Here is a 17,119-nt window from a genome sequence, read left to right as displayed (position 1 = left end):
CGTGACGTCCGGCCCAGCCCGGCCCGGGCCATTCCTGCACGGGGCTGGGGGGGAGGAGCCAGGGAGGAACTGGACTGTACCAAGTGCTCGAGAGGATCTTGAGGGCGAAAATGTGGAATTCAGCGTCCATCCTGTAAGACTAGCCCGGAAGGGGCCTTTGAGCTCCTAGGGTTCTAGCGTGGAGGTAGAAGGGACCTTAGAAATCTCCCACTTTAGTCCCCCTATTTTACTAGAAAGGAAAATGGGGCCCGGGAAATGGGAGCGATTTGCCTGAGGATCGCATAGTTCCGTAAGTGGCAAAGGCCCGGTTAAAACCCAGTCTGGCGATGAAGAGATTGGACTGGTCGGCCCCGAGGTCCCTCCCAGCTCCAGAGCCAGGGGCCTGCGAAGCCGCATCCAGCCTGAAAGGGAGGCCCAGAGTAGGCACACAGGTAGTGCGAGGCAGAGCTCGGGCCGCCAGGGGGCGCGCTCACGGAGCGCCGGCATTGGCGGGAAGGCGGCCTGGGTGAGCCGGGGCAAGTCACCTCAACCTGTGTGCCCTAGCGTCCTCCTCTGGAAAATGAGCTGGGGAAGGAAGTGACAAACCGCTCCAGTAAGTGCCGGCCCGCCTGCGCGGCGGCAGCACGGTTAGAGTTCTAGGAGCTGTTCTCCAGCACAGGGCCTTTTTTTAAGGAAAGGCCTCCTCCTTGTCACGGGCTGATGGGAGACCTCGGGGGAGGGCCCTGAGAGGAGGTGTGAGCGAGCAGTGGGGGAGGGGAGACCTGAGCCCATGAAACCTGGCTTCTGTTCTGGAGGCTGTTTGCGCTGCGGATTTAGGTTCCAAGGTCTCTTCGCCCATTATCCGATGCCCAGATCCCGAGGGATTTGTATATAATGTGTAATATCTTTCATATATAATATATGATATCGAATATATTTTATATATAACATGTTTTATATATAAATTTTATATAATATATTACGTATTATATAGAATATGTATTACGTATTATATATTACATGTGTAGCTCCCCATTTGTGTAGTTAGTGTTTATAGGGTCTTACGTTTGGAGTGGGAAGAAACCTCGGAGATCTTCTACAGGGCCAGACCACCCTCCTCAGTTTTCGAGTCCCAGAGTGGCCGAGTGATGTGGTATTCAGTAGTAAAACTGAAGTTTGAACCCAGGTCCTCTTAGAAATCCAGTGCCCTTTTCGCTATAAGGTGCTGCCTCCAAAACATTTACAGAGTGTTTTATTGATAATAGAAATGTGTATTTATATAGCCTTTTATTAAGTGGTCCTAAGTACTTTAGGGCTAATATTTTACTGATTCTCCCAGCGTCCCTGTGGGGTATGGATGGCAGGTATCATTCCCAGCTCTCCAGTCCATTCAGTTTGAACAATTTACCAAAGCTAGTAATGGTTGGAATAGGATAGAACTCAGATCCACCACCTTTTGTTGCTTCTTCTACAACACAAGAGAAACTCAAGCCAATTGCATATTCCTTATTACTAATCAGAGTAAGTTGTTATGCAGGAATTGTGTGCTAATTGGTCCCCCAAATAACTATGGGATAAATACACTAGGTAAGTAAGGGTATAGGAATTTATAGCTGAGTTCCTGGACTGCCCAAATGGGGAAGTGCCTAAATCTGGATATGGGGCTGGCATGCAGTGTCACCCAGTTTTTTCCAGCCTATGGGACGTTTTGAACTGGATGTCTTGTAGACATCTTAAACTCATCAACGTATCCAAAACTGAATTTATTATGTTTTCCCCAAAACCCTCACCCTCTGCTTCCAAATTTCCCTATGACTATGAAGAATAGCACCATCCATTCCCCTAGTCATCCAGGCTTGCTGCCTAGGTGTTACTCTCTACTTCTCACTCTCCACTTTTCTTCCCAGATCCAAATTGTTGCCAAGTGCCAAGCGGTTGATGTTACCATAGCAACACTTCTCTCCTAGATTTCTGCCACTACCTAGGTCCAGGTTCTCATTACTGCAGGCCTAGACTATCATAGACTGCTGGTTGGTCTCCTGGGCATGAATCCTTTCCCATTACTTGCCATTCTTCATTTATCTGTCAAAGTGATATTTAAAAAGCACATGTATGAACATATCAACCCTTCTATTTAATAAGTATATCTAAGGGCTATCACCTGCAGGATCAAATATAAAATCTTGTCGTGTTCAAAGCCCTTCATAATTTGTGCCACTCCCCAGCCCTCAGCTGTCCAGACTTCTTACATCTTAACCTTTTCCCCCAAATCTCACACGTACCCCTCCCCCCTATCCTCTGTGATACACTGACACTGGCTGTTCCTCAGACTAGACCAGGGGTGAAGACATTCCATCTCCAGAGGAACATTTTCACTGTTTCAGGTGTCTGGAACTCATCTCTGCCTTTTTGCTTCTCAGGCTTCATTCAAATCCTAGCTAAAATCTTATCTTCTACTTGAAGACTTTCTTTGTATCACAACTTCTAAAGATAGTAAAGTTTAATAAATGCTACTTAATTTAGTGTTTAGATTAGATTGTACTTTAATCCACTCTCCTAAGGGTCTGCCTACTTGGGAGGGTGCTCACCTAGGAAGGAGTGTTTTTATCATTCATTCTTTTTATAATGAGATTTATTTAGTTCATACTCCAGCCTTTAGCAAAAGTCCTACACTTCAGCCTTTTGTTTTTGCTAAACCCGGACATAACATGCTCTGTTTTGAATTTCTGTGGTTGGATTTAACCTTTTTATAATTTTTCAACCTTCAGGGTATCACTAATTATTTCAGGGTCACCCTAAAGGTGCTGAAGAGTTTAGAAAATGTGGACACATCTATCATTTTAGTTTTTTATATGATTTTTGGGTGTATTTGTTGTTGAAGGAGAAGCCTAGATAAATATATTTTGGAGGATGGATAGTCAGATTTGTTTTAGCTAGACTTAGGACCATAGTACTAGGAAGGGAAGGGATCAGCAGTTCCTGTAAGGATAGAAGAGGAAATAGTGGGGGAGGCCTTTTGTATATGAGAGCTGAATTGGAAAGGAGCTTTGTGAACGTTTAGCCTGGTTAAAAGAAGTTTTGCAAGGGGAGGGGAGAATGGGAGACATTTAAAAGCTGTATTCAAATATTTGTAGGCCAGTCCTGTGGAAGAGGAATTTAGGTTTGTTTCCCTACCTTGGAAGGGGCCACGAGAAGTTCTTTAAAGGAAATTTAAATTTGTTGTTAGTAAAAACTTCCTATTAGAACTGAACCAAAGAGAAATGTGACACAAAGGCGGCTGCTGGGTTTCCCTTGCTTAGAAGTTTTGGAGCTGAAGCTTGTCAGCACGGCTCAAAATACCAACACCCCACTCTTCACTATTTTCTCTGGATGTCCCCTGTGCCTGCAGTGTTCTCCCTCCTCATCTCTCCTCGTTGCTCTGACTTCTTTTTTTTTCAGGAAGCCTTTCCCAACTCTTCTTAATTCTAATGCTTTCCCTTTTGAAATCATTTACTTATCCTCTTACTTATCCTACCTATCCTAGCTTGCTATATATATATATATATTGCATATTATCTTCCCCTAACCTAATGATTGTGAACTTCTTGGAGCTGTCTTTCTGCCTCTAGTAGCATCCTCACTACTTAACACAGTGCCTGGCACATTTGTTGGTGCTTAATAAATGTTTATTAATTGATCTGTTGATTGACTGGATGAATCCAACAAAACCTTCCACATCTATCTGTCTGGGGGAGAGCCCAGGCAAAGGTACTAAAACTTGACATGGAATGGTATGTGTGTCAGTGAGGCAAAAAAAGGAACCACAATTATTCTGTGGCGGCTATGTGAACTAACAATGTAAAAATTCCCTAACCACTTGGTGGTTAGGTTCTAATATTAGAAACTATCCAACCCCTATGAAAGAAGGTGGTAAAGACGATGGTCTCATCTACTGTTGTTATAAGTACTTGCTATTCTTGGATAAGAGACTTGCAATTTTGCCTAAAAGAACTTCTTTCACAATTATAAAAATATTTGACTTCTTTCCCATTTCTCCTTTTTTGTTATTATATAGTAAATCTTGGCACTTGAATTTCAAATGCTCCCCATTTCTGCCTTAACTGATTCCCTCCTATTCCTCCTACAAAATACTTAACTTTTCTAAGTTGCTGCAGAATGCTGCTGATTAGTGGGTTTGAAAGGTTATAAAAATTGTAGCTGTACCCTAAAAATATTAATTTGCTAAAAAGGGAGAGAAGATTCTTTAGTATGCTAATATACCTCTTAACTTTCTGTTTGGCCTCCTATCTATGATCCATAGTCTTTGCTGCTGGCAAGTATTCATCTCCCAGGAGGTGCAGAGAATTCCCCAACATATGCTAGTCTTTATGGATGAGAGAAATATTACTTCTTCATATTTCTAGAGAAACTGAAAAGGTTCTGTTTTAATATGCTTGTACATATACTACAAATTTGGTTTTCTAATCGCAACTGGACCGTCATTGCAGCAACCTTTTCTTCCTTCTTTCGAATTCATTTCCTACCACATAATCTACTGAATTTATTTTACGCCTCTCCTCAAGTTTTCCATAACTCCCATTCCTTCAGCTTTTCCAGTAGTCATGATAATAATGATAATGATAGCAGCACTTATGTAGTACTTTGAAGTTTGCAGAGTGCTACGTGAATATTATCTCATTTGATCTTCACAACAACCTTGGGTGCAGGCACTATTATTGTCCATATTTTATAAATAAGTTCATTATGTAAAGTGCTTTATATACCAGAGTACTAATTTATATATAAATTATTTATTCCCTTTGCTTTAAGAAATTAATATTTTTACTGAGAAAATTGAGACTATTTATGATTATGAACTCCCTCCTCTATCTCCAAATCCCTTTATATCCCCCTTCATTAAGACTCTACCATGTATATGAAATCTTTCATGACTTTTCCTCCCAGTCCTGCCAAGGGGCCCCTAATGCTAGTGTCTTTCCTCTTGACCTTGTATTTTAAAATTTTGCATATATTCTCTCTATATGTATTACAATGTAATTATATAATGTGACATTTAAAAATGCTATAATTTATATGTACTTGGTTTGTAAATATGTTTTTTATATTTACTTATTTAGATAGGTAGGTACATGTTACCTTTTCCAGTGTAGTGTCAAACAGAAAAGGGAAGGGGATGTGTCACAAAAACCATATAGAAAGATCCCAGGGGGCCACATATTAACTTAGTTTTCAAATGTAATGTTATCTAGGTTTAATTTTATTCATTTTGTTCAATATTTCCAAATACATTTTGATTTTATTCAGTGGCATCCAGGAGTATAGTGGCTTCAGAGGTTTGACTAGAATATAAACTTCTTGGAACCAGAGATGGTTATGATTTCTTCTTCTCCTTTCTCCTCCTTCTCCTTCTCCTTCTCCTTCTCCTTCTCCTTCTCCCTCTCCTTCTTCTTCTCCTTCGCCTTCTTCCTTCTCCTCCTTCTCCTTCTTCTTTTTCTTCTTCTTCTCCTCCTCCTCTTCCTCCTCCTCCTTCTCCTTCTTCTTCTTCTTCTTGTATTCCTCCTCCTCCTTTTCTCTTGCTTCCTTCTTTCTTTTCCTTCTAGTCCCTGGCATATAATAGGTGCTTAATAAATTCTTGTTAGCTCGTAGGTTGATTAATTGATCTTGGACAAGGGGCCAACTAACCTTTCCCTGAGGATCTCCACTAAAGAGAAGCCCACTTTCAGCCTCATGCCACTCTGGTTCAGCCCGTGGTATTTCTTCACACTGTAATTATGAGTATATCCTTAGATATAACTTGACTTTAATGAAGCATTTTTTCCCTGTTTTTGTCAATATTGTTAAAACAGGATTTTAACAAAGGAAGAGGACTAAGTTCTCTTTACTGGGCCCTAAGTATTAAGCTACAGGAAGCCCTGGCAAGTGGTTAATAAACACAGAGATAAATGATAATCTGTATTTGATTGTAAAGAATGAGTAGCCTTAGAGAAATAGGCTAGTCCTGGAGAAATCTGTTTCAGAAGGTTGCTTGCAGCTATGCCAATTTGAGCTGCAGACAAACTAGCTCTAGCTAGTATACACCATCTTAGTAAGGAGTAGCTTTCAACTAAGCTACTAAGCAAAGTGTTGGCACTAAGCAAAGTGTTATTTGAATGGTGAAAATGAAGGAATATTTGATGAAGTATTCAAAATTCAAATTAATTAAAAATAAAAAAAATTTTAAAAACACCTTATATATAATATATAACATGAGTGAAGATTGTGATATTTAGAGAATGTTTATTCATTTCTTTCATGTTTTCCTCATTTTTTTCTTGCTTCCTTCATATTTTCCCATAAAAAAATAAGATTTCTTCATAATACAAAGGGAATAAATAAATTATGCTCAGATGAGCACTTCATGGGGCAGCTAGGTAGCATGGTGAATAGAGTACTGGAGTTGGAATCAGGAAGACTCATCTTGAGTTCCAAGTTCAAATCAGACCTCATATACTAGCTATGTGACCTTGAGCAAGTCATTTATACCCTATTTGCCTCAGTTTCCTCAGATGTAAAATGAGCTGGAGAAGGAAGTGGCAAACCACTCCAGTAATCCTTGACAAGAAAACCTCAAACGAAGTCAGACATGACTGAAACAATTGAACAAGAGCACCTAATAATATATAACACTCTGTCTTATTTGAACTTCACAGCACCGCTGGGAGGTAGATAGTTACATTTCAGTTAGTTATATATCAGTTCAGAGTTGATATAGGAGCACCAGACTTGCTCCTCAAATTGCCATTTCACTCAGTATCATTATCCCTATTTTAGAGAAGAAGAAACCAAAGCTCAGAGATATGAAGGTGTTATTAAAGTCACACAACAAGCCAGAATTTTAGTTACCTCTAATTTCAGCATTCTTTCCACTATACAATACTGTTCCAAATAGTGAATGATATAAATGAGAACAGAAGTTATCACACCTTAGCATAGGGACTTTTCAAATAGTTAATATGGTTAAATATTTGAACTTTCAGTGTATTTCCTGTTGACAGCAAATTGCTGATAATATATTTCCTCTGCTTCAACTAGCAAAAACGATGAGGTGCTCCTGACTTAAGGAAGATAATAGTATGGTATGATCAGAAGTCAGAAGGTCAGAATTTGAATCTCAGCTTTGCCATTTACATGTGGGCTGCAGGGTAAGTCCCTTCCCTTCCCCTGGGACCTTTTAGATTTAAATTATGGTTCTGCTCAGTTTGGTGGAAGGGTAAAGAAGGTGTGGCAGAAAAATGACAACTGGAAACTTAGATGGACCTTTCATCTAGCATCACCATTGCTATTGTTGTTGAATCATTTCAGTCGTGTCTGACTCCTTGTGCCTCCATTTGAGATTTTCTTGGTAAAGATACTAGAGTGGTTGGCCAGTTTCTTATCCAGCTCATTTTACATCTGAGGAAACTGAGGGAAACAGGGTTAAGTGACTTGCCCACAGTCATACAGCTACTAAGTATCTAGGCCTGATTTGAACCTAGGTCTTTCTGACTCAAGGCCCAGCGCTGTATTCACTGTGCCACCTTGTTGCCCCTCACCATCTTGAGTTAGCATTTCTGTTTGTTTTTCTGGGAGAAAAAAACAAACAACAAACCTCAAAACATTCTAACATGCATTCAAAAAAAACAGGGATAAGATCTTTGGTGATGAGCACTACTGCATATCAACTTTATAAATTGAATTGTCCTGGTTTAAGGTCTAAAGCAATCAGCAGGGCACCAGAATCTTTGTTGATCATAACTCTGAGGCTGGCATATGTAATTATGATCTGCCTATATAAGCTGTACTGCTTCCTCAGCCATTTCATGTCAGGTCAGTGAATAATTTTTAATTTAAAAATGGCCCAAAAAGTGCTCAGGAAGCTTAAAAGACTTGGTGGAGTTTCTAATTTAACCTAGTTAGGAGTACCTAACAAAAAAAAAAGAGAGAGAAGTTCATAGATAAACCATGTTAACCTTCACTTAAAGTGAGCTGCTGCTTTTGTCCAGCTGGTACACTTAATGCTATACATAGTCTCATTCCAGACTGACAGAAGTGATTATTTCTCTTCATCTGATAGTTTCTTTCCTTCTAATAGACAACAGGACAATCATGTTCTAAAATCAGAGACCAGCACTCCAGAGTCAGGAAGGGATAGGCTGTCTCAGTTTTAAGGCTGTCATATTCTTCATCAGACTTAAATCCTAAAATTTCCCCTTTCCCTACTCCAGAGTTAAGTGTGCTACAGAAATTGATTAGAAATTTGTCATTCTATTTGGAAAATTATTTCAGAGTGTAAGATGGTTTGGGTAGTATTTATTAGAAAGCTTTAGATTCTGTATCTATAGAGTGAAAGGAGTTGAACTAGATAACCTCTGAGTTTCATTTCGGCTCTGACATTCTAGGAATGTGATTAAAACCAAAGCTACTTATTATTTATAAATAGCTTTTCTGTGATAATTATTTTAGTAAGACATAAGGATACCATTCCATCTTTCCTATTTTGAAACAAAATAACCAAAATGCATTCAATAGATGAGCTGTAATGTAAAATTATTCAGCATTTATCTTTCTTCATTGTGATTTAAAATCAACACTAGAAATTAAATGTATGATACATAAGAAGCACATACAAACTTTTTTTAATATACAGAATAATTTGGTATATTCAAAAAAAATGTCAAGAAGCATGCCATACTGTGTTTGAGAGAGCCTTTAATCCAAAAAGAAAACATCCTATTGAGGTATTTAGCTGAAATCTCAAGTTTTAAAAAAGTTATCCAAGTTTTCCTTTGTTTTTGTTTTTTCTTTTGGATGAATCTACTGTAGTTAGATCTGCCTATATCAGAGTGGCAGTAGACAAGAGTATGAAACTTCCTGATCAGCTGACCAGAAGTCACACACCATAATTAGGAAGTTGATTCCAAACCTTTTTTCTTCTTCTTAAGTAACCCTGTTACTATTCTTTAGTAACAAGGTACAGCGGAAATGTACTATGTTTCATCTGGTTGTTTATAATAATTATAGTAGTCATAAATCCCACTTCCCCTTACTTTCCTGGGTGAGTTTAAGTCCAACAAGAAGATCAAGGCAAGCTTTGACTTTAATAACAAGGGAGCATGTGTGAGGTGACTCACAAGTAAGGGTTGACTTAATTAACATGATGAAAAGCAGAGGTAGTTATACCTAGGTCTGTTGCCCTAAGATCACACCCTCTCTCTTCTGTGAATGAATCATTAACTTTGGCAGCCCTGGAAAAGTCTTCTGGACTTAAAAGCTGAAGCATTGTTTATTGGATCTAGTGTTTTATTAGCTATCCTTAGTGATATAATGTGGCATTCACAGGATGCATGAACTTCAGGCACAAGATAACTAAGCCATGCAACCAGTGAAAACTAGATTCTACTAGTTAAAATGTACTTGTTGATAATAAACTATATTATTTTCAGACAAGAGCGTGAAGTTTAGAGCTAGGCTGCACTTTACAAGTCATTTCAATTTTACAAAAGAAGAAACCGAAGCCTAGAGAAGTTATATAATTTTGCCTAAGGCAAAACAGTTAATGGGTAACAGCCTTTATTTCAACCCAACTGTCTGACCCCAGATTTAGCGTTCTCTCTAAGCTACTCTTTTTCTATGAATTATTTCTGGGGAATTTTATGTAAAACTTAAGGCTTTTAGTCAACTGCTGACAACTAATTATTCACTGGGAGTAAATAAGATACTTTCAAGGATGTTATAATTTTTAGGTTAGATCTCTAGCTCGAATGCCCATTATTCTGGTGATGTGGATACAAAAGTTCCCCAAGTGTTAAAAATAATATTAAGGATTGACTTTGTGAAGCCTCTGGTTTATTTTCTGACTGGAAGATGCCCTAAAATCTCACCTTATCAAAAACTTCCCCTAATCCTGGACCATAAAATTCCTAGTTCCCACCCCTCATCCTGGGGAATGGGATTTCCTTATCTCTCTTACCTTGTATCATTCATAGTCCTCATCCTGGGTGTTTATCTTTCGAGACTTCTTTATATTGCAAGATTTACCCAAGATCTCCAACCCCCATAAGGAAACTCTAACATCATCCTACATAAATTTGACCCTTTTCCTGTATCACTGCCTTTGTTTAGCTCCTTGCTAAATCTCAGACCCACTGCTTTTGCATCAATAAAGCTCCCAGTGGCTACAGAGAAGGTCTAAGTGAATTCATTCACATTTTGAACCAGCTCTCCCATCTCTCTCTTCAACAATGGGACTGATATTTTCCCAGCTTGTGAATTATTTAGACCTTCATTTTTATCTATTCCTTTTTAGCAGAGTGGTGAAATAATAGAGAAATGAAGCCTATATAAGGGCTTTTATCAGAAATTATTTTGCTTATGTATGCCAATAAATGGTTGGCATTCTTGTAGGAAAGTTGAGAAGTATAAGAAAGCAACAGAAGACACAAAAACAAAGAGTAGAGAGAAAAATAAAAGGGAGAAAATGGTAGAAATTAAAATTTTTTATGAAGTATTAATTAGAAGCAGTCTCAGAGGTGATTAGTAGATTATGAAATTTGTGAAGGCAAAGATCATATTTTATTTAACATTTTTTCTGCTTTTAGAGCCATTATGGTGCTGTATACATTATGTTGCCTGTGAAAAGGGGCTGTGGATTTTGGTTGATTATGAACTCCATATGAACTATAAATTGTGGTTTTTAAGACTTGACACTTTATTTCTTGGTTTAGACAGCTTCCAGTGAGGAAATCCATCTACCAAAATAGAATATCATTTGCTCTACATTTTAAAGTGTATTGGCTTTGGAGTCAGAGAACCTGAATTTATTTCTTGTCTCTGATGCCAACTACCCATGTAATGTCAAGTTGCTTAAATTTTCCGGGACTCAGTTCTTTCACTTTCAGATGAGCAACGGAATAGATACACTGAGTAACCTGTATCCCTCGTTTCTTCACATTATCATACGAGGCTAATCACTGGAATGTTATGTATCCTGTCTGACAACAAAGGATTCAGATTTAGGACAACCATTTTAACTATTTCATTTGTATGATTTATGTATTTGAGTTTTAAAATGGCATCATTACTGTATTTTTTCTATGTTATTACTTTTTCAGTATTTAAAAATTAGCATAGTACTTGGCATAATTCCAAATTTTAATTGTAAGTTTCATAGTCTCAGACATATGTTTGCCCATATGCTATTCTGACCTAAAGAGAGATATCACAATTAAACTACCAATACTTGTTTAAATGCAAGAAGAATAAAAAATAAATAAAGGAAATAAATACTTCAAATGACTGTTTTGAATATAGCTTTTTATCATTCTAAAACATTTCTACTAACATATAACTGTAAGAGGGGTTAGTAAGGGTAGATTCTCAACACATTGGATCAGCTTACCAGGAGAGTAAGACTTTGGATGCTTTTCCTAACTTCAATAGATGGTGTCTACATGCCCATTGACTTATAATTAAGAAGAAAAAACATAATAATTCCTAGTTATGTCATAAAGTCATAGGATAACTGCAACTGTTGTGGGATGCATTGGTTGGCTTGGATTCTTCAGAGGAAGGAGTCTTCATTTAAAACTTTGCATTTAGTTTTTGGTTTTTCTAACTTCTACCTACTATTAGAAAGAGTGCAGTGGTGAAGGACGGAAATTCCACTATAATTTCAGGAACTGTAAATGACTACCTTGGTGAATATGTACAAAGAAACTGCTTGTTTTTCTTCTCTTTGGTCTAAAAAGAGTTGCCCCTTTTTATTCTGTTGTTTCTGAGACCAGATCAGAGACCACAGCCTTTTAAAAATTAGCTTCTTTGGGCCCCAATATGGCAGGAACCAGTATTTTGGAAGAGCATGTGAGATCTTGATGAACTCTACCATGTGGCTCAAGTAGGAAATTCATGGACAATGTTATTCTTGAATCCCAGTTTCCTGAGTGATGTAAGCCTAGGATTTAGCCCTTCCATCAGACAAGTGAGATTTGTTAGGCAGCACCAGTCTTAGGTATTCTTGGGCATTGCTTAAATTTGAGAGTTGAAAATCCAGCCTTCTATCCAGAGAAGCTGCATTTCCTGAGCAGTGTGTCTCCTGAAGAGAGAAGAGTATTGTCCATTTAGTACCCCCCCCTCACCCCACCCTACCCCCGAAGCTGGAGGAGCAGTGAAGTACTAACACCATAACAAGAGGAAACAACAGGCCTTGACTTTCTTCTCACTATTACAGTGGCCTTTTGCAGACAATATAGGTCTTCTAGGAGTAGGGTACTTTAGTCACAGCTCCAAACAGTATTTCTCTTTTTTTTTGGAAATACAGATCTAAGCCTGGTTCTGTTGTTTGTTTGTTTTTTGGGGAGGAAAATGTAGAAGGTAAAAGGAGATTGTGTAGAACCCTGTGGAAGAGAAGGGATCTTAAGAGTTTTACCCTGCTATCATTTGAGTTTTACCCTAACTATGGGAGAGGCCATGGGGTAGTGGATCTTGTGGAAAAGTGAGAATTTCTTATTAGGGAAAAATTGTAATGATTTATTTATGCACTCTTATGAGTCCTTTTATATGTATTTCTACTTCTGCTTAAAATCTACTACGAATAAGTTGCATCTGACATTTTATGTGGAGTGAAATAAATGGTATTCTGTACCTAATACCATTGTTAATGAATGCTTATATGGTAAATGGGTACCCCCTTTGCTTGAATCTATAGAAAATAAAGGACCAGCTATACTCAGTTTTCCTGAAATTAGTCTGGGATCAAATGATAAAGACCCAAGAGAGATCCTGATCTTTGGGTGAAGTCTCCAAAAATAAACTCAGTTCTTGTGAAACCAGAGGGAGGGGTCCTTTGGCCATGCATTATATTTTGTAATACATAAGGACCATGTTTGGTTTTCTTTGTGGTAATTTCCTTTCCTACATAATGTCAAGTGTCTTATTTTCTTCATCTTTTTCTTGCCTTTTTCAGTATTGTCTACAGAATAAATGTTGAATAAACTGAATTAGTGAAATAGAAGAAAACATTAATGGTATGTGTATGTCAGTCAATCAGTAAACATCTGTTAATTGCCTTGTATGTTCTAGGCACTGTGCTAAACCCTAGGAATACAAAAAGTGGCAAAAAAACCCCAAACAATCCTTGTCCTCAAGGAGCTCACAATCTAAAGGATAATATATACAATTTATATATAGAATAAATAGTAAATAATTAAAAGTGCAAAGGAGCTAGAATTAAGAAGGGTTGTGAAAGGCTTCCTGGAAAAAATGAGATTTTAATTGTATCTCAAAGGAAGCCAGCAAAGCCAGTAGTGAGGATATGGGGAGGGAGAGAATTGCATATAAAAGGAATAGTCAAAGAAAATGCCCTAAGCAGAGAGATAGAATGTTTTATAGGTGGAACAATAAGGAAGTTAGTGACAATGGATGGAAGAATACAAAGCAGAGAGCAAGGTGTAAGATGTCTGGAAAGGTTGGAGAGGGCTAAGTTATGAAGGACTTTCAGAATATTATTGTGGTGACTAAATGGACTCTGGATTAGAGAAAGTCTTGAGGAAGGCTGACCCACCTACTGAGCAGCAGTCCAAGTGTGAGGTGATAAGGACTTGCATCAGAATGGTAGCAATGTTAGAGTAGAGAAGGGAGGATATTTGAAAGACACTGCAAATGTGAAATTGATAGGCCTTGGCAACAGACTGATAGGGTCAAGGAGAATGAGGATGAAGAAGAGGCCATTGTATTTGATAACTAAGAGATGACTGGTAACTTTGAAGAGAGCAATTTGGTGGAATGATGAGATTGGAAGCCAGATTGTAAGAGGCTAAGAAGAGAATGAAAAGAGAAAGTGGAGCCAGCTATTGTAGATGGCCTTTTCAAGGAGTTTTGCCACAAATGGCAGAAGAAATATAGGGTGATAGCAAGTATGGAAGGATTAAACTGAGAGTTTTTTGATTATGGGGTGACATAGGCATGTTTGTAGACAGTGAGGAAGTAAGTAGTAGAGAGGAAAAGATTGAAACTAAGTGAAAGAGTGGAGATAACAGAGGAGGCAATCTGTTGGATGAAACTGGATAGAATGAGATTGCTTGAGCAAGTAGAGAGGTTACCCATGATAAAGAATAAAGCTACTCTTTACTGTCATGTGAGACAGGGATGAAGGAGAAGATAATAACAGAAACCATATGAGTGCTATGAGTTAAAGAAGAGGGAAGAAGAGAGGACTCTTGGTGGATGGTCTCAATTTCCGTAAAGTTCTTAGGTTCTGTTCTGCAAGGTTCTGAGCTGAGAGGGTGGGGAGAGATACAGCTAAGTGATCTTTGAGGAGAGATAAAAGCCATTTGGAAAAGTTGCTGTGGAGAGTGGAATAGTAAGTTCATAAGAGGATTGCCTAGTAAATGCCTATTTAAGGTTGTATAGCACAAATTTATAGTAGACCCAGTTGGAATGGTTGCATGCTTTTCTCCACCTTTATTCAACAGCACTTCTATAGGAGTGATCCATGGCAGAGACTTGTCAGGGTGCAGGTAAGAGGGTAGGGACTCAAGAGAAGAAAATAATGTAGAGTTGAACTGCTTCACCAAAGAGTCAATATGGGGAAGAGAGAGTGGCTAGTGCAGGGGTGATGACCTGGGAGAGAACAGAGGAGTCAAGAGATTATAGATCATAGCATGGACAAAGAGCTGTGTCTGATAAGAGAAGGCAGAGGGAAAGTGGAAAGCCAATAGAGTATGGTTAGATAAGGGAATTTCTTGAACATGGAGGTGGTGTGTTTGTATGTGAAGGCTGGATCAAGGGGATTAATTTTCTTTATGTGTAGGTGAGGTGAAATGAGGGACTATGGAAATGAGTAAATTTAGAAACAATAGTTATTAGGAGAATCAATATGTGTGAAGTGTGTGTGTGTGTGTGTGTGTGTTGGGGGGAGGCTGAAGGGAGAGAGGAGGAGCATAATAAACAGAGGAGGACTACTATGGAAACTTTAACAGTATATGGAGGGACCATACCTCGGGATTATTTCCCTAGGAAGTCTGCCTTTTAATGAGGTACATTTGTTACTTTCGTAACTAAATCTTTTTAGATGGAATTTAAGAATCAATTTAGATGCCGAATTCTAAGGCATTACAGGTAATGTATCTAAGTAAAAATAGGAAAATAGCTTATTTTATTGCAAAACTATTATTCAGTGCCATTGTTTCTTTCTGCCACCCATGTGTGCCCCACTCATGTTCTGCCTTTGGTATACATTGGACTTTGGCTGCTGCGAGGGCCTCCTTAGGTTTTGCCCTTTTGTCTTTGAAAGACAAAATTCAACACAAGTTTTGAATAATGTAACACTGCCTTAAGACATCACATGGTATATGTTCAGAAAGTGAATATTTCTTTTCTTAGTTTATTTTTAGTTTTCAACATTCACTTCCATAATTTTTAAATTTTCTCCCCTCCCTCTCCTGTCCCCTCCCCAGGACAGCATGCAATCTGATATAGGCTTTACATATACATTGCTGTTAAATATGTTTTCAAATCAGTCATGTTGTATAGAAGAATTAGAAAGAATGGAAGAATGACAAAGAAAAAACCAAAACGAAACAAAATGAAAAAAGAAAGTAGTCTGCTTCACTCTGAATTCAGACTCCATAATTCTCTGGATGTAGACAGCATTTTCTATCATAAGTCCTTTGCAATTGTTTTAGGCACTTGCGTTGCTGAGAAGGGCTAAGTCTATCAAAGTCAGTCATCTCACTCTGGGCTGTTACTGTGTACCATGTTCTGGTTCTGCTCACTTCAGTCAGCATCAGTTCATATAAGTCTTTCTAGGTTTTTCTGAAGTCTGTCTGTTCATCATTTCTTATAGCACAATAGTTTTCTATTACATTCATATACCACAACTTGTTCAGCCATTCCCCAGTAGATAGGCATGCCCTCAATTTCCAGTTCTTGTCCACCACAAAAAGGGATGCTATAAATATTTTTGTACATGTAGTTCTTTTTCCCATTTTTATGATCTCTTGGGGTTATAGCACTAGAAGTGGTATTGCGGATCAAAGAATATGCACAGTTATAACCCTATGGTCATAGTTCTTGCTCTCCAGAATGGTTGGATCAATTCACAACTCCACCAATAATGAATTAATGCTTCAATTTTCCCACATTTTCTCTAGCATTTGTCATTTTCCTGTTTTATCATGTTAGCCAATCTGATAGATGTAATGTGGTACCTCAGAGTTATTTTGATTTGTATCTCTCTAATCAATAGTGATTTGGAGCATTTTTTCATATGAGTGTAGATATCTTGTCCTCTGAAAACTGCCTGTTCATATCCTTTGACCATTTATCAATTGGGGAATGACTTATATTCTTGTAAATTTGACTCAGTTCTCTATATATTTTAGAAATGAGTCCTGTATCAGAGACATTGGTTATAAAAATTCTTTCGCAATTTTCTTCTTCCCTTCTAATTTTGGTTGCATTGGCTTTGTGCAAAAATTTTTTCAATTTAATGTAATCAAAATTCTCCATTTTAAATTTCGTAACGTTCTTTATCTCTTGTTTGGTCATAAATTCCTCTATTCTCCATATATCTGAAGGATAAACTATTCCTTGCACCCTAATATGCTTACAGTATCAGCCTCAGAAAGTGAATAATTAATGAATTTGCTACAGGAATTTTCTGGGAACCTGATGAACCATAATTTCTGGACAAGCAGCTCATACAAAGCTACAGTGCCCCTGACCACTTTTCTTATAACAATTAAAAACAATGTCTTTATAATAACTGGAGGAAAGTATAAAACTAGAGCATTTCAGCACATAGTGGGTGTTTTGTCAAAAATTTCCTAGGAAGTTAGAATTTGTAAGCTAATGCCTTTGGAGAGCATCCCTTTTTAGTACCTCCAAAAAAAAAAAAAAGACAATTTATATACAACCTACAAATTTGGGCAAACAACAATATGACACTTCAAACTAAGAAACTCTTCAGGTAAGAGAACCTCAAGAGTTTGAAATCAGATACTTTGAGAGAAAGAGGGGAAAAACAATTAATAAATAATATTTTTTTAGTACAAAATGAGAATTTTTTCTCTCCAGTGGAGTCTAAGAAATGGATCCAAGAGTGAACTGTAAGCAAACGCCCTTC

The 17,119-nt window shown here is 37.9% G+C and overlaps 1 long non-coding RNA gene across 2 annotated transcripts in view; it reads left to right on the top strand.

Moving 5' to 3' along the window:
* The first annotated feature begins 465 nt into the window (after window positions 1-465).
* The window catches only part of LOC140520429 (uncharacterized), a 119,018-nt gene continuing 102,364 nt past the window's right edge, over window positions 466-17,119 (top strand). The window contains exons 1-2 of one of the 2 annotated variants that reach the window (XR_011972498.1): window positions 485-592; window positions 7,051-7,160. This is a non-coding gene — a long non-coding RNA (uncharacterized lncRNA). Of the gene's footprint in view, window positions 593-7,050; window positions 7,161-17,119 lie in introns of both variants that reach the window. The other variant, XR_011972499.1, reaches the window with a different exon arrangement.

Source organism: Notamacropus eugenii, chromosome 1 (genome assembly GCF_028372415.1).
Source record: "Notamacropus eugenii isolate mMacEug1 chromosome 1, mMacEug1.pri_v2, whole genome shotgun sequence".
Classification (NCBI taxonomy): domain Eukaryota; kingdom Metazoa; phylum Chordata; class Mammalia; order Diprotodontia; family Macropodidae; genus Notamacropus; species Notamacropus eugenii.
This window is presented reverse-complemented; position numbering and strand designations above follow the sequence as displayed.